Raw genomic sequence first — 18,945 nt, forward strand, 5'->3', positions numbered from 1 at the left:
TATTGTGATCAAATTAAAAAGAAGATTTGGAGGGCCTGAGCTAGAATATCCCCATCTCCCAGAACTGCGGGAGGAGAGAGTTCCACAAAGATAAGGGGTGAGGAGAAAATAAAAGCCTTAGGATGAGTGAGAAACATTTTTATTAATTACCACAGAGAATACAGCAAGCATATAATTAAACACAAATAAAAGTATTTCCAAGTAGCTATGAGACCTGCATTTACATAATTTTTTTTTTTTGGATTTGTGAATTTCTCTCTATAGTACAAGCCTCTGAAGCCCCCTTTTTATTCATTTGTGTACATATATTCAAGATCTGCAACATAGAGGATATCTAATATTTTTTGTTTTAATAAATGTCTTATTTCCTGGAAGCACTATATGTTTAAGTAGAGTCTACCCTAGTTGAATTTAATTGTAGTTAAAGCATCCTATTTCAACTCTAGCAGTCAGTTTGGTTACAACCAAACGAATAAACTATTTTTCCTCCTTCTGTCTTACATTTCCTCAAATGCTCCTCCTTCATCTGTCCTGCTCTTTACATCTCATTTGTTTCTTTTCTATGGGCTGTAATTATCTTTCCTTGAACATTGCAGCACTTCTTCTTTACTGATCCTTTGCAATCATCCTTAGACGCAATTCTGTTCTTGATGGGCTTCCTGTTCTGCTTCCTTTCCTGCCTCATGTGATTTCAATTGCCCTGGAAGCTCTGCTCGAGGAAAGGCATCCTGCTTGGTTAGCTCTTCTACTGGATCAACACTGGGTCTGGCAACAAGGATAACAAATGAGTAAGGAATAAAACAATTAAATTATGCAGCTTATTAAAAACCAGGAATTACCTGCTTTGGCACAGGAGAAAGCCTAGAAGTTGAAGTGGTCAAAGAGATATATAAAGTTGGCTAGAAATTCAACAGATATCAAAAGATAAGTGATCTTTTACAGGAATGTAAGTGGAGGACCTAATTGTTACTCCCTTTGAACATTTACTGAACAACCACTATAATCAATGAGAAAATCAAATTTCAGATCAGTGGAGAAGCTTCCAGTCTAGATTTGAAATTTTTACACTATTAAAAAAAAAGTTCAGTTCAATGTAGATTTATTGAAGATAAATTAAAATTTTATAATATTTGTTATTTTTACATGATAGAAAACCTACTATGTGTCAAGTAAGATGCTGTTTCTTTTATCATTTTTAATTATACATAGAATCTATACAGACTACCTCTTCTGTGATCATTCAGAGATCATTCCGTGATCAATTTTATTTCACAAACTCTTGTCTAGTACTTGCTGTGTGTCAGCTACTCTTCTAAGTGTTCTCTCTAGGGTAACTCATTAAATCTTATGACATCATTACCCTTTTAGATATTTTATATGAGAATATTAAATAGTGACTCTCCTGGCACACATTGGTTAATAATTTGAGTTAAACTAAACATGTTATGAATAAATACATTTAATGGTAATCAAATGCTACCAGGGTGGATACATCAATATTTACCTTAAGTAGAGCTTTTGAATCGCTCTTGGCACAAAAGCTAGACATCTAAATAGATTCATTCATTCATTTATTCATGCCTACATATATACCTTTACTCATTCAATAAACTTCTACTGAGTGTTTGCTATATAAAAGCAATATGTGATTATAAAAGATTAGATATTGTATTCATATTCAAGGATTTTATAAACTAGAGAGGCATGTTGTGGCAAACAATTCAAATAAGAAAGCAAATATTGACATACAATACATGAAAGCTTAAAAAAAAAGCTTCATAATAAACATAAAAACAAAACCCAGGGTTTGGATTGTGTAAGGCTATAGAGAAGACAGCCTTTAAGCCGAATATGTGTCTTTTTGGTGGTAGAAGTCCTTACTAACAAACAAGCCAAAGGTGTAGAAATATGGATGGACTTCAGCTGGATCAAGTTTTACCTGGGCTAATGTAATATGTTAACAATTGTTAGGGAAAAAACATTTACAAAACTCTTGAGAAAATGAAGCCTCTCCAGTAAAAGAAAATTTTGTCTACTAGTTCCAGAGCAAAATAATCTACCAGTCCTACATTTTTTGTTTATTTTACTGTTTCTGAACTTTGATTGCTGTAAGAACTAGAAATATCTTTCATCTCCAGCTGGCAGTAAAGCTATACCCCATTTTCCAAGTTGGATTTCTATAATCCTTCTTAATGAGTCTGCCATAGCTCACTCTCTGGGGCCTCCAACTGGACCAGAAAACAATCCTTAGCCAAAGGAGCAGCAGAACACCATGGTCTCTTCATCCTGATGCAATGCTCTTTTCAATTGTTGCCTCTAGATTTTCTTCCAAGTACGAGGTGTTTTGAAAGATTTAAAGATGAGCATTGAAAACTCATGAACCTTGTTTTCTTCTATCAGAATAAAAATAATACTAACTCTGTTCCCAGGGTTGTACAAAAATGAGAGGTCCCACAATATTGGTCTGTTATAATCAGGAAACAGCAATCATATTTTTACAGATGATATCATATAATGTCTTCTTAGACTAAAGGAATACTTGTGGGTCTCAATTATGAGAACTGCTAGTGAATGAATTATTGAATGAGGAAGTGGTAAATGATTAGCTGGATTGCAAGTTCTGAAACTTTGTAACATCTGCTGCTTTTATAACAATAACATATGAATGAGAACTTTCTTCTCTGCTTTCAGGAATGTTATTAATCTTGCATTCCATACAGGCAAGTCTGGTATTAACAAAATTACAAAAGAGACTGAAAATATCATCTAAATAAATATCTCATGAAAATCTAGTTAAAATAGATAACCATCGCTTAATTTTAAGAAAAACAAGACAGTTGTTGAATAAGATTTGAATTTACCATAATTGAATGAACTTCCATATAGTTAATGGCAGTAGAAGAAGTGAATTCACATGCTCATTGAGTATAAGTATGTTTTTTTCTTATTGAGGCCTTCAATATAAGTGCCTGCTGTCAAATTATGCCTTTGGTAGTGCCTATAGTAGCTAAATGGGTACAGAAAAAAGGGTTAGAAATATTAGATAAAAGCTGGACATTGGTGTGTACATGAAATTTTGTCCTGGAGTAGTAGAATGTCTGACTTCTGATTTTTCAAGCACTTTGTATTCCTTTTACTTCTGTGTTAGTACTGAAATTATGTAGAAACCATGGGTGTTCATGGTGGTTTGAAACAATAAAAAGTCAAGTTATAAAGGAGGAGTTTTGACATTTTTTATGGATTAGACAAAATGTAAGAGATAAATGATCCAAAGCTCACTTCAGCAATGTCACCAACTCAGGCAATCTCACACTTTAAATCAAGCCTGGGAAAGCTCAAGTTATTTACCAAAACATAACAAAACAAGCAAAATAAACCAAATAAGATTGAAATTCACAGGAAATCCCCAAGACCAAAATGACACTAAATTTAAGGTGTTACATGAATGGTCAACTGACAAGGAATCTTTCAATGGACATGAAATTACAGTTTTAAGTCACACCCTTCATAGTTTCTGAAATTTCAAACATACTTATACAGACACAGCATATTAGCTGGATACAAACTGAATAGGCACATCTTGGGTGTTTTATATCAATGTCTAAAACAATTTCAAATTTTTGTTATGAGATATGACAATTCAAACAAAAAAAAGTGTCCCCTTGATTGGTTTTGTTTTGTATGTGTTAAATTCGATCAGCTTATTTTCTTCAAATTTATTATCCACAATTACACAGTAGTCCATTAAATATATGAGTCAGACCAACTAAATTTTTAACGTCTACTTAGTTACTAATCAATATAACATTTTATACATCATTCTTATACCATTTGGGTAAAAATGATGGAGAAGAGAATAATTCAAAAAGAAAGGAAGGAAGGAAAAACGAGATAGATGGAGGAAGGAAGGAAGGAAGGAAGAAGACAGGGAGGAAAACAAAAAAGAGAAACAGAGTGTACCAGAGCATTCTAAGATCTTTATGACAAGTGTCAAATTAGTCCTGTATTATAAGGCCTGGTAATTACCTTTCAGGCACTCTGTATGTGGTAAAGCAGTAAACCAGGGGTAGAATTGAGATTCAGAAGAAATATTACATTTTCATTAGACAATTACAATATTTTGGTGACCGTCAACTGAGCTCCCGTTTTAATGTTGGTAATTCTTTACCTTATAAGTCTTGGTAGGGGTAAAATATCATCTCCCTTTAGAAAAGCTAAACATTCTGGCTTTCCTAGCTAGGGAATAGCCATGTGACCCGAATCAGAAGCACTCAATTTAGGCTTACCTTTAGACCATGGAATAGTTTCTCTCTCTCTCTCTCTCTCTCTCTCTCTCTCTCTGTCTCTGTCTCTCTCTGTTTCTCTCTCTCTGTCTGTCTTTCTAGTGGCTGCAGTAGCAATTTCTGCAAGACCAAGTTATCCATGCAGAAGGTTTTGTGATTTATTTTTTAGTTGGGAGCTCACATTCCTTGGATCTTTGTGGGAATTCTTTGAGGCCTGGGTAAAAGATGTGTTTCTCTGAAAGGTTATAACACAGACTGTTTCCACAGGCAGAGTCTTGGTCATAATAATGTGGGAACTGCCAAGAAATCAGTTTGACTAATCTGTTAAATAGTGCCTTAAATAGACTTGTATTTAAAGAGCCATTAGCATGTTTTCTTGGCATTTGTCCTGCTGGTCAGTGATCCTTATTAAAGGTCTAGGATTAGGCTTGTTTAATAGCACTTCTGAGGCGGGAATGAAAAACATTAGGCAAGGGGGAACTATAGTTGCCAATATGCACTTTCTGATCTTTAATGGCATTTGTTGCCTAGCTGAAGCCCTTTCTACCTTTGCTATACTTACAGATATTTTTTTTTTCTAGTTCAGTGCGACTTTTCAAAATAAATTAATATGTAAATTCTAATGGATGATATTTTCACATTGATTATGTATCAGAAACCACAACTTATGTTTCATCTACATTTGAGAAACACATTTTTGGGTTTTTCTGTTAATATATATATAAGAATTTATTTTGGGCATATACTTATGAATGAATTGCTAAGTCATATGCTATCTTATTGGAAAATGTTTCCAAAATGGTGGGTGTAACAATTTACATCCTGAGTACTGTATGATTTTCATTTTCATTTCCTTGGTGACTTACGAGGTTGAGCACTCATTTGTTTATTAGCCTTTTGGGTAACTTCATTTATAAAGTGTTTGTTCATTTATTTGCCTAATTTTAATTGGATTATATGTATGTTTCTATTTGGGGGTAGCTCTTTAGGTACTGGATACAAGTTCTTTGCTGATCAGATATACTGCAGAAAATGTATATCTTGTACCGAGCTGTTGATTAACAGAACTTTATCATTTTATTTTGCCAAAATGTTTGAAATATATTTTAAGGTTAGAGCTTTTGTAATTTTATCAAAGAAATCTTTACTTACTGAAATATTAAAGATATTCTCTCACAATCTACCAACAATTGATTTTGTGTATAGGAGAGGTAAAGATTCATTTTATTCTGTATATACGTTTAGTTAACTCAGGATCACTTTTTGAATAAAAACATGTCTACATTGCTTTTCAGTGCCACTCTTATCTTAAATCAAATACTGATATATGTGTGTTTCTATCCTTTCTGTTCTATTCTATTTGTATATTTGTATATAACACAATGTCTTAGTTTTTAGAGTATTGTAATAAATCTTATATCTGTAACTATAAGAATTCTAATTTTGTTCTGTAAGATTTTCTTTGCATTTGAATGTTCATTTTAGAATCATCTTCTCAATTTTTCACAAACAACTTGGTGGAATTTTGATGAGTGTTGTATTGAATCTTTAGAAGAATTTTTGTAGGATTTACATCATCATAAAACTAGGCTATTGGCGTATTAAATGTTGATTTTGTTGAGTTTTTAAATTTATCTCAAAAATGTTATAAAGTTTTTGGTATAGAAGTCTTACATATCTTTTCTGAGAGTTATTTTTGTGTATTTCTTTCCTGAATCTATTGTAAATTAATTATATTTTAAAAATGTGTTTTCCAAATGGCTTCTCTCACTATATAGAAATATAATTAATTTTGTATAGAGTTCTACAATCTAGTGATCTTGTTAGTTTCAGATATTAATTCTAATACTTTATCTAAATAACCTTTTGAATTTTAAATAACACAATGAATTCATTTGCTAAAAACCAGTATTAGAGTTTTTTGTGCTGTACTTATACTTTTTACTTCTTTATCCTGCCTAAGTGCACTTGTTAGGACCTCCATTTCAAGGTTGATTAAAAGTGGTAGCAGCCAATATTCCTATATATTTTCTGATTTTAATGATATGATCCATTGTCTAAACATTAAATATAATTTTGGTGAATTCTGTTTTCAGAATAAGCTATTCCTTTCTAGTCCTAGATTATTAAGAGTTATTAGACCAAAAAAGTGAATTTTGTTCAAATGTTTTTTCTACCTCTGTTAAGACACTCATATATTTTTCCTTATTTATTAATGTGATAAAGTGACTGACTTTTAAAATGTTAATCCAACATTACATTATTAGAATAAGCTGTATATTTTTATAATATATTATCATTTTAACAGTATTGAATTTCATTTGTTAACATTTTGCTTAAGATTTTTGTGTCTGTATCAGAGAGATGAATTATTCATTTTTGTAATATTTATATGAAGTTTAGTAGCAAGATAATGTTAACTTATTAAAATTAGTTAGAAAGTGTTTCTTCTTCTTCTTCTTCTTCTTATTATTATTATTATTATTTCCTAGGAGATTTTAGGTAAATTAATTTACATATTATTTCAGTGTTTGAAAAATATACCAGTGACGCCATCTGAAACTGAAGATTTTTGTCAGGAAAGTTTTTAATTAGTATTATATTGCTTTGATGGATTTAGTAGCACACAGTAAATTGTGCATTTCATAGACAATTGTTAACTTCATATAAATTTTCAAAATCATTCAATAAAATATGTTCATAATATGCTTTCATTATCTATGTAATGCTAACAAGATTTGCAGTGATGGTAATTTCTCATTTATTTTGATTATTTATGCCTTTGTTTTGTCAGGAGTTTCTAATATGTATTAAGCGCTATAGTCTGGATGTTTGTCCCTAAAAATCTCATGTTAAAATATTGTCCCAATGTTGGAGATGGGGACCTAATGGGAGGTGTTTTGGTCTGGGGGCAGACCAGAAATTAATCATGAATAGATTAATTTCCTTCTAGAGAGGCAGAGTGAGGTGGGTGAGTGAGTGAGTTCTCTATTTATTCCCACAACAGCTGGTTATTAAGAAGAGTCTGGCACCTTCCTTGTCTCTCACTGCTTCTCTCACTATGTGATCTCTGCACACTATTGCTCCGCTTTGTCTTCTTCCATGAGTGGAAGCAGCCTGAAGCTCTCATGAGAAGCAGATGCTGGCTCCATGCTTTTTGTACAATCTGCAGAACCATGAGCCAAATAAACCTCTTTTCTTTATAATTTACTTAGACTCAGTTATTCCTTTATAGCAATACAAAACAGACTTAAACAATTGTTACTGAAGAGTGTAGTGTCACTACAAGGATACCTGAAAATGTGAAATGGTTCTGGAGCTGGATAATGGGCAGAGGTTGGAAGAGTTTGGAGAACTCAAAAGAAGTCAAAAACACTAGGAAAAGTTTAGAAGTTCTTAGATATTTGTTAAGTGGTTGTAACCAATGTGCTGGTAGAAAATTAGATATTAAGGGCCATGCTAACAAGGTTTCGGATGGAAAAGAGGATGTTATTGGGAATGGAGGCAAAGATCACCCACGTTATGCTTTAGCAAAGAATTTGGCTCCATTATGTCCATTCCCTAGGGCTTGGCAGAAAGCCAAACCTAGGAGTGATGACCTAAGGGAATCTGGCAGAGAAATTTCTGATCAGTAAAGCATTAGGAAGTGGTGTTTCTGCTTTTAATAACTTATGATCAGATACAGCAGCAAAAGAGTGACCTAAAGATGGAAATTACAATTAAAGGGAAGCCCAGCATAAAAATTTGGAAAATTCACAGCCTGGCTGGTAGACAAGGAAAGAGTGTTTCCAGGAGGGGACTCTAACGGTGCTATAGAGCAACCACTTGCTAAAGAGATTTCTGTGACTCAAAAGGAGCCATATGCAAATACTCAGAACAATGGGAAATAGGCGCCAAAGGCTTGTCAGAAATCTTGAATGCAAGCCCTCCCTTCACAGTCCCAGAGGCCTAGGAGGACAATTGGTGCCCCTTGCTACCTCAAGATGCTGTTGACCACATCCTAGCCACTCTGGCTCCAGCAGGGGTTCATCAAGTTCTATGTACTGCTTGGACCACCAACCTGGAGAGAGAAAGTGGCAAATCTTTGCAGCTTCCATGTGGTGTCAAGTTTGTAGGCATGTAGAATGGAAGAGTGGAGTGGATTTACTGGCTTTCAACTAAATTTTAGAGGATGTATCAGAAATCCTAGGTGCCCAGGAAGAAGTTTACAGCAAAGGCAGAGATACAAGCAGAGAGCTTCTATTAGGGCAATCCCTAGTAGAACTGGGGTAGCAGGTCCATTGACCTCCAGATTCTAGAATGATACAGCCACTGGCAGCATGCACCTTCAGGATAGAGAAGCCACAAACATTCAGCTTCAACTTATGAGAGCAATATGTAGTCTGCACGCAGCAAAGCCATGAGGCCATGACACCCCTAGGCCTTAGGAGCCTACCCCTCCAACTAGCGTGACTGGGATGTGGACATGAAGTCAAAGGGAATAATTCTAAAACTTTAAGAGTGGATGTCTGTCCTGCTGATTTTTAGACATGTGTTCGGCCTGTTACCCCTTTCTTTTGGAAAAGTTCTCCCTTTTAAGAAAGGAAAGTGTACCCAATGATTATACAACTGTTGTATCTTAGAAGTAAATAATATCTAAGATTTTGACTTTATGGAGTCCTAGCTAGAAGAAATGTATTATACTTTGAGTTTCAGATGAGACTTTGGACTTTGGACTTTTGAGTTAATGCTGGAACAAGTTTAGAATTTTGAGAACTGTAAGGATGGAATGATTATGTTTTGTATGTGAGAAACACATAAACTTTGAGGGGGCCATGGGAAGAATGCTATGGTTTGGATATTTGTTCCCCAGAATCTTCGTTTGAAATTTGATCCTCAATATTGGAGGTAGGGGCTTGTGGGAGGTGTTTGAGTCATGGGGACAAACTCTTTATGAATAGATTAATGCCCTCTCTGGGCAGTGAATTCCTGCTTTATCAGTTACTGCAAGAGCTGGTTGTTCAAAACCAAAACGAAAAAAAAAAAAAAAAAAAAAAGACTGGCATCTCCCCCACCTTCTTCTTGCTTCTTCTTTTGTCATGTAATCTCTGCAAATGGCAGTTCTGCTTTGCCTGCCTCCATGACTGGAAGCAGCCAGAGGCCCTCACCAGAAGCAGATGACAGGATAATGCTTCTTATACAGCCTGCAGAACAATGAGCCCAATAACCTCTTTTCTTTATAAATTTCTCTGACTCAGTTACTCCTTTATAGCAACAAAAAATAGACTAAGATGTTAGGTTAATTGAACACTTGTTAAAGAATGTATTCTGTATCATTTTAGTGCTTTGATATGTATTGCTATTTACTTTATGGTGCAGCGTATCATCGACTTCAATACATATGTATTTTATGTCTGCTCAAAAAGAATGCAAGCAATTATATTTGAAACAGTTTAAAATATAGTCAAACTGTTATCTCAGTGTTATTTAAACCCTCAATATCCTGATTGATTTTGTACCCACATGATTTATCAGTTCCATGAAAATAATTTAAAATTTCTAATACTAATTTTATATTTGTCTGTTTCTCCTTTTAGGCCTATTTTTTGATATACACTGAAGCCGTAATTAGGTGTATGAATGTTTATATTGTTATGCCATTGTAGAAAATTGATATTTTCATTATAATGAACTGCTCCATTACTGCCAATGGTCATATTGAGCTTTCTATAAAACTAGAGCAACTTTATTTTGGTCAATGTGCATGGCATATTTTTTCCTATCTTTTTATTTTCAATATTTTAAAGTTAATTAATATCTGTTTTGTAAGTCCAATTTAGGGAGTATTACATACTCAGGGACTACTCTTACCTCCTTGTTTTCCAAGATGAGTTTGTTGCTTTTAAATAAAATACCTCATTAAAAATAATTTTAAACAAGTTCACATATGTACTAAAATGTTCAGTTAGGAATGCTGGCCCTACTAGAAGGAAGTAACCATACCCTTGTAGATAATCGTGATAAGGACATACAGGACACATAGAAGAGAATCTGAAAAACAAAACAAAACAAAAAGTGATACAAGAAGAGAGGCAATTATGTCGCAATATTTGATTAAAGATTTTGAAAACTTTCTTAGGTAGGAAGATAAAAACTGGGAAATCAGTATCAGAACCTTACTATATATAGAACATTTTAAATTAGGCAGTTGTTAATAGCAAACTACATATAGATTTCATTCCATAGTGTTGGCATAGTCATTTACAAATATTCATTTCACGGTCTTTATGAACACAGTTAAATATTAATAAACCAAAGCAAATTGATGATGGCATGAGAGAAAAAAAAAATCTAATGTAAGTAAGATTGAAAAACATTTTGACTGCATTCTGTAAGTTAAAGACAAAAAAAAAAACTATACACAATTGCTATAAAACAATGTAATACGCACTTGCATTTATAAACTATATAATATTCTCACCATGTCTTGCACAGATGGAAAAAGCACAGCTTAGTTTTAGAATGTGAGAAGCAGACTACAACTCTGGACAAGTTAAGAAATTGCTTCAGAAAACTCAAATAGAAATCAAATGAGGAAAAAAACGTATATACTGAATTTGGCAAATGCGACAAATGATATCTGCAGAAATTGTTTCAAAAAAGGAGTGGGAAAAGCACACCTAATGTTGAGGAAGCGTATGTGAAAGTTGCAGAAGTGGAAACAAGGAGATGAATCAAGAAGCTCAAGAAGCATGACAATGAGATTAAAGAGAAAGGTGGTGTAGAAACTACAGAGTGACACAGAATCAAGGGAAAACTTTGGATATTTTTCTTTCAATTGGGGGCTCAATTATATATATACACACATATAAATATATGATATATTTATATATATTTGAATATATGATATATGTTTATATATAGATGTGATTATGCATGGCATATATTTACATTTATATATATTATGTATGCATGAAACTATATTTAACATATATTACATATAAATTTATAAATATAAATGTATAATGAGAAGAGTAAATTAATAGAATGATTAAGAGGAAGAAAGAAATAAACTGATAAGGCCAAGTAAACAGAAGGAGATAAGACACTGCTTAAGGCAGAAGGAGGAGGCAAGTAAGAAAGGATGGATGTGGGGACTGTTTCTAAATCTTGAAGACAAATAAGGGAGGAAGCAGGAGGTAAAAAAGTTATCTCTGGATTGCCTCAATTTTCTTGGTGAGGTAAGGGAAAAGGTCATCCACTGAAAGCAAAAAGATAACAGAAATGAAGAATCCTTGAGGATGATGACAAAGGTTGGAAATACCTTTTGAGAAAATGGAAGTTTAAGCTGAATAAGACCAAAGGCAATAATTACTTTGCAATGTTAGAAGTCCAAGTGAGGTTGAAAATTAAAATTCCAAGGAAAGTAGCATTCTTCAAGATCATATGATTTCTCTCTCGGAATATGAGAGTATCAAAAAAGTAAACATTCAATAAAATGGATGTGGAAGAGAAAGAACTATGGTATTGTGTATGTATAAAAATTCATTGAGCTATAGGCTTAGATTTGTTCACTTAGCATTTAGTAAATATCATCTCAATATGCAAGTAAATCAGACAAAGTAAACAGTGAATGAATCACTTCAGGTTGATTACAGTCTGGATTGGGTGGATGCTATTGACTATTGCAGTCTGGATTCTTGTACCCACAGTAGCCTCAGCATTTCTCAAACTTAGAAGAGCATACAGTACACCTGAGTATCATGTTAAAACACAAATGTGAATCTCAGTAGATCTGAGATAAGATCCAAGATTCTGAATTGCTATGAAACTTCCAGATACTGCTTCTGGTCTGTGGGCCATATTGCTTACAGAACTTCATGCTCCACAAGAATATGTGAGCAAAAAGTAACATTTTCTTTTTCTATCTACTAAATTGTGTGATTTTTTAAAACTCAAATTTCTTTCAATTATTAAGGACACATTATTTTCCTGTGGATAATTGTAATTAGGATATATGGTTGTTTATGGAAGGCAGCACTGACACAGTTATATAGCCCACACACTGTGTACAAGCACTGGTGGGTGGAGTACTTTTTCAGTACTCCTAGCAGAGGAGTTAGTTTCTGTCTCTTCCACCCTACCCTCTCCCAGGATACTAAATGGAATTAGTTTAAACAATTGCTCAGGGCCGAACCAATATAAAACTCATCGTAGATTTATTCTGGCATACAAGAGATCAGTTTAATTTAAAAATTATTTGTATGACACTCTTTTTTCACACACTTGTGAAATAATAGGACAAATTTGGAAACTTCTTTAACGGCAGCTCTGCAACCATGCCCCCCATGCCCAACTAAACGAAGGCACAAAGATGCTGAGGTCCTTTCTATTTTATGTAGTACCTCTTGGGTCAATTGGAAAAGTTCCAGTTGAATTGGTGAAAGTACTTCAGTTATGTGCAATGTTCTGAAAGATATCAAATTTCAGTGATTAGAGAGTGGGATAATCTACAACTTGCATTTTATCCTTACTTGGGTTAGGAAATTAATTTCCTGCTGATTATGGTTTTGCATATTCATATTTCACAAAAAAATGCACACCAACACATAGAGATAATGGAAAGTGAGTTAAAAATTTTTAATACTTACTGATAAAAATAGTCTCAGTGGAGAATTTATTACAAAACAAATGGCAATTTCAGGAGGTATTCACATGCTTAACAAACATTTAATATCAAAAATAAAAGAGAAATTTCAAATGAATAATTGTTTCATTTATTGATTAGTTTATTTTACTCATTTTAAAATACAAAAGGAGGTAGACAGGCATTTAGAATAGAGGGACATCATTTTTGAAATTATTTACTTACAAAGATTGCTTCAGATCTTAACAGTGGTTCATAGATCTGGTCATATCAAATAACTACAATAAACAACTAAAAAGAATGCTTATTATTGTGTGTCTAGAACATATCAGACACTTTACATATAGTATTTTGTTGACTGCTCTCAAAAAAATTCAGTAGATACTTAGAGTCAAGAAATGAAGCCAATATGTACCAGCGTCGGAATTAAAACTCAGATTTCCCTCAACCTAAAACTGATCAATATTTCACTTTATGACACCCCTATACAATAAAAATTATTCAATTCTGGTGGTTAAAGGGATCTTAAAATATGAGCTACTAAAAATATTTCTCCATTTTTGATATTGTAAAACTAGTATTTATCTATTAACTCATCATCACTAATCACTGCCTGAACACGCTGAGTTTTTCTACTATAACACATTCAACTTCTACCATTATATTTAAATAATGAGGGTTATGTTTTAAATTTTTTATCAATGTGGTCATTGTGATGTAGTTAACCAAAATGTAAGACCAAGTCATCGATGGCTCAATACTGTGATGACAGGGTAAAGTTTGCCACAAAACTGCAGTTGGGGCAGTAGAACACAGGATATGATGCATATACACATGAAATGCTGTCAACCACACTTTTCAGAAAAAAGATCCATAGAAAGTTATCACAAAAGGAACATCCAGTGGTTTCTTTATAAGTATCTGTTGTCATCAAACTATCCATTGAAATTATACTCTATAGTGAGAGTAGTAAATCTAACAGATTTCTCATTCACTTGGGTTTACTATATATATATAGTAAATATATAAATATATTATATCTTAGATATAATATATATAAATATATATATTTTATATATATATTTTTATATATATGTATTTTTTGCAAAAGTGTTTAATTGTATTTTATACAAATTTAAAAAATGTGTTTCCCTTTTAGGAGAGTATAATTTTTGGGGTAAAATACTAAAGTACAGAAATGAATTTTTTTTTTTTTTTTTTTTGAGACAGAGTCTCTGTCTATTGCCCAGGCTGGAGTGAAGTGGCGCGATCTCCTCTCACTACAAGCTCCACCTCCCGGGTTCACGACATTCTACCTCAGCCTCCCGAGTAGCTGGGACCACAGGCACCCGCCACCACGCCCCTCTAATTTTTTGTATTTTTAGTAGAGACGGTGTTTCACTGTGGTCTCGATCTCCTGACCTCGTGATCTGCCCGCCTCATCCTCCCAAAGTGCTGGGATTACAGGCATGAGCCACCGTGCCCAGCCAGAAATGAATATTCTAAGGTACTTAATGCTTTGAGGTACTTAAATTAGCGGTCCCATAAAACAAGCAACTTAACCAGAATCAATTTGAATAAACTTGCCTAAAACAAAAATTCATTTATACCATACAATGCAATATACTATTTTTAATTATTTGTAAATATAATATTAGGTATTATATATTCTATTTTTATCTGAAGTCTTTTATATATTTTTCATTCACACATAACATTCATTTAAAGAAGCAAAATTATTGACATAATTATTTAATTAAAATTCTTGTATTCTTGTATTCCAGAATTATATTTTTCAAACCATAACTTTTACTTTCCTTTTCAAAAGCAATATCAAATATGTATCTATTTAGCTACATTAGTCACTTTAAAGTCCAATTATTCTATGGTGCTTCATAGAACTATCTGTGTACAACTCTTGATTGTTGAAGTATTATATCAATTCATCATTGTTCTTTTTTTTTTTTTTTTTTTTTTTTTTTTTTTGAGACGGAGTCTTGCTCTGTCACCCAGGCTGGAGTGCAGTGGCCGGATCTCAGCTCACTGCAAGCTCCTCCTCTCGGGTTCACGCCATTCTCCTGCCTCAGCCTCCCAAGTAGCTGGGACTACAGGCACCCGCCACTTCGCCCGGCTAGTTTTTTGTATTTTTTAGTAGAGACGGGGTTTCACCGTATTAGCCAGGATGGTCTCGATCTCCTGACCTCATGATCCGCCCGTCTCGGCCTCCCAAAGTGCTGGGATTACAGGCTTGAGCCACCGCGCCCGGCCTGTTCTTTTTCTAATTTAGCTTTTTGTTTACTGAACATACTTTAAAAGTTTTGTTAAATATTAAGGTAACCACATAAATTAAATGTACCTAATTATTAATGTCAGATCTTGATTACTGATAAAGAATATTAATTGCTCAGCTACATGTCTGCATCAATTTTGGATATCAATGATGATTTTGTGTAGGGAAAATAGAAAGTAGCAAATAATCTACTTTGTTGGAATTGGGAAACCTTCTGAGACAAGAAAAGCGTGAGGATCCATCCCTCAGCCAAACAGGAATCTGTATCTGGAAAGTCCAGGTAACATAGTCTGCAGAAATAAATGTAAGAGGAAAATAAGTAAATAAATAAATAAAACAAATCAAAAGAGAATCAAGCAGCAAACCAAAACAACAACCACAGTAACAAAAAAAACACCTAAAGATTCTCTGTCCAAAAAATGTAACCAGACTTGCTAGCAACTTAGAATCTGCAATAATAGGAATAGAATTTCTTGATGAGAGAATGTCCTAAGAGACATGAGATTAAGGTCTTTTGAGATAGGATCCAACTTCTTAGACCTACCTTATTGGCAAACCACTCAAAGAAAGCCCTTATGCTGGAACCAGAGGCATCAACCTCAGACAGGTAACAAGCATATGTTTCTTTTTTCATACCTGGTAAAACAAACAAACAAAGGGATAAAATCAAAGACGGGAAGTAGACATGCATATCCTACTCTCTAGACTTAGTATAAGCCTCTAAAACTTATTCCAGCTGGGCTTCTCACAACAAGATCTGTGGACGCCTTTCCTCATAGGGCAGTCAGAACAGAATTGCTTCTGATGTCTTAGGACCCTGTCTTCTTTCAGCTAGTACATTTCCTACCTTGGCTGAAAATGACAGCTATAGGTTTGGATTGCTGACGGGATACCAATAGCCCTAGTATACAAGAATGAGAAGAAACATTATTTCTCTTGCACTGCTGACAGATGGAAAAGAAAAGGATTAGTAAAAACATAACAATTTGAAAATGATTTTAAGCTGAAAGTTTTTTGCTTTTCTATTCCTAACTTAATATAAGACTTCAGACAAAAATTTGTTAAATATATAACTGGTGCTAGTTATAGATTTTAGCTGCAGAGAATTCAGCAATAAAAAAGAGAGGCAAATTCCTATATTCATAATAATTATATTCTGCTCACCTTGTCTTGCTGTAGGCTTGTTTTATACAAGGATTTTGCTATCTTTTTTAAACACTTAACTGAGATGTATTTTACATGCCATACAATTCGCCCATGTAAAGTGGTCAGTTTAATAGTGTTTAGTACATTCACAGTTGTGGGGATCATCAGAGCCTCATTTTAGAACATTTTTGTCACCCTCAAAAGAAAACTGGCGGGGTATAGTGGCTCATGCCTGTAAATCCCAGCACGTTGGGAGTCCAAGATGGGAGGATCACTTGAGGCCAGCAATTCGAAACCAACCTGGCCAGCATGGTGAAACCCCATCTCTACTAAAAATACAAAAATTAGCCGGACATGGTGGAGGGCGCCTGTAATCCCAGCTACTCGGGAGGCTGAGGAAGGAGAATCGCTTGAACCTGGGAGGCAGAGGTAGCAGTGAGCTGAGATTATGCCACTGCACTCCAACCTGGGCAACAGAGTGAGACTCAGTCTCAAACAAAACAAAACACAAAAGAAAACTCATACCCGATACAGGTACTGCTCTCTCCATCCTCCTAGTTCAAGGCAAACAGTAATATACTTTTTGTAATTTATGTGTATATAGGTATGCTAATTTTGGGCATTTTATATAAATGGAATCATCTAATATATAATCCTCTTGTTCTTTAACTTACCATAATGTTTTTAAGATTTATCCATATTGTAGCATGAATCAGTACTTCATTGCTCTTTGAGGATATCAGCTTGCTTGTACAGTTAATTTAAAATGAGATCTGTCCTAGTTTATGCCTCTTTTAAACTTTCCCATACTCTATAGAAATGTTCACTTTTAATTGAGAATAAACTTTGAATAAGATGTTTTAATTATAGAACTAGAAAACGCTGGGAGAGCATCTAGTCAACTTACACATGATAGATAACTACAAAAAGAAGTAGTTTGCTGAAGGCCTTATAGCAGAGACAGACATTCCTGGCTTGATTCTTTATCACAGTGCTTACTTGGTGTAGATTTTGATAGCCTTGTATTTGTTTTTCAGGATTCTGCAATCTCTTTACATTGAAGAAAATGATTCTAATTCTTTTTATAGACTACTGGATTTTCCTATAAGAACAGAGTTTTTGTTTCTCTTATGTAATATAAAATAAAGCTATATAAAGCAAGCAAATAAGAATTATTGTAACACAACATAACACCTGTTTAATATTATTTTTATAAAATATTGCAAAAACTCATAAAATTATACACCCTATAATTTTCACTAGTATCTTCTCTATTTCTCAACTTAATGTGCCATCCATTATATAAAATTTTAAAAAGGTATCAGCCAGTAAAATCATATCTATCATCAATATCTATCCATCTATTTTTCTAGACTGCCTGAAGTCATACAGGATATATCTTTTTTAAAAAATCACAATGAACAGTGCTTGCGATTTTAATGTTGGAAAACAAGATGAAAATTTTGCAGTCTTTTCAGAATTTACAAATAAGCTCTTTGGCTTCCAGATGAAATGAATATAGCAGGGTACATGTCATCTAAACAGCACCCACCACAGCTTTTTTGAAAGTAGTCTCCACTTAAGCCTACATTCCTCAAGTAAAAAGATCCATTTAAACAATTATATATCAAATTACTTGAAAGTTTCTAACGAAACGCCTTTACATTTTCTTGAACTTTAACTCTTATCCTGAAGTTTTCTTATGGTCCTCATATTTATTTTATATTTTAATTTCTGTATGACTTCTGGTGTTATAGCATTTTACTTTCAGTTAATGTCTCCCAACTGAAACCTCTCTTCTCTTTTTCCCAACAATGCCAACAAGTAGAATCCTTAGGTATTATGAGCTATGTTTAAATGTTCCTTCCTGTAATTACTGTAATATAAGTGCAGGTGCCATTCTCAGAGTTTGTATTTCAAAAGTATACCCACCTTTCCAGAGTAGGTGTCTGCCTCAACATGTACTCAGAATTATTTACGTAGTATTCACTTTAACTGACTTGTGGGTTTTTTTGGAGATGGATTCTGGCTCTGTCGCCCAGGCTGGAGTGCAGTGGTGCGATCTTGGCTCACTGGCAAGCTCCGCCTCCTGGGTTCACGCCATTCTCCTGCCTCAGCCTCCCAAGTAGCTGGGACTACAGGCGCCCGCCACCACACCCAGCTAATTTTTTTAGTAGAGATGGGGTTTCACCATGTTAGACAGGATGGTCTCGATCTCCTGACCTCATGATTCGCCCACCTCAGCCTCCCAAAGTGCTGGGATTACAGGCACGAGCCACCACGCCCGGCCAACTGACTTCTTATTTCATCACTGATGGTAGAACTTGAGAAGTTTCAGGAATTCCATTTAAACATTTAGTCCCATTTGATATATGTAAATAGTGCAGGAATCTCTTACCGGTTTACAAAAATTGAATGTAGCTGTTATTTAACTTGGCTCTTTTCATATATTTAATACAGTTTTCCTATATTTAATACACTCTTAAATCCTAACTTATATTTTATTATTAAAATATATTTTATATTAACTTATATTTTAAGATCTATTTTCATTAGTCCTTAAGATCCATATTAAGGTATATAATAAGAACAAGAAAAAT

The 18,945-nt window shown here is 33.9% G+C and overlaps 1 long non-coding RNA gene across 6 annotated transcripts; it reads right to left on the minus strand.

Moving 5' to 3' along the window:
- Window positions 1–439: 439 nt before the first annotated feature.
- On the minus strand, window positions 440–18,433 carry LOC103887237. 6 transcript variants are annotated; one of them, XR_651262.4, is made up of 8 exons: window positions 17,020–18,259; window positions 16,047–16,100; window positions 15,744–15,835; window positions 15,266–15,489; window positions 12,668–12,731; window positions 10,266–10,313; window positions 2,862–3,007; window positions 440–765 (listed from the first exon to the last, which is right to left on the minus strand). It is a non-coding gene; the product is annotated as an uncharacterized LOC103887237 (long non-coding RNA). The 6 variants fall into 6 exon arrangements; XR_002515314.2 differs by lacking the exons at window positions 16,047–16,100; window positions 17,020–18,259 and adding an exon at window positions 18,278–18,433; XR_002515312.2 differs by lacking the exon at window positions 16,047–16,100 and having other exon boundaries at window positions 17,982–18,258.
- Between the last annotated feature and the right edge of the window lie 512 nt (window positions 18,434–18,945).

This window comes from Papio anubis, chromosome 1, assembly GCF_008728515.1.
Source record: "Papio anubis isolate 15944 chromosome 1, Panubis1.0, whole genome shotgun sequence".
NCBI lineage: Eukaryota > Metazoa > Chordata > Mammalia > Primates > Cercopithecidae > Papio > Papio anubis.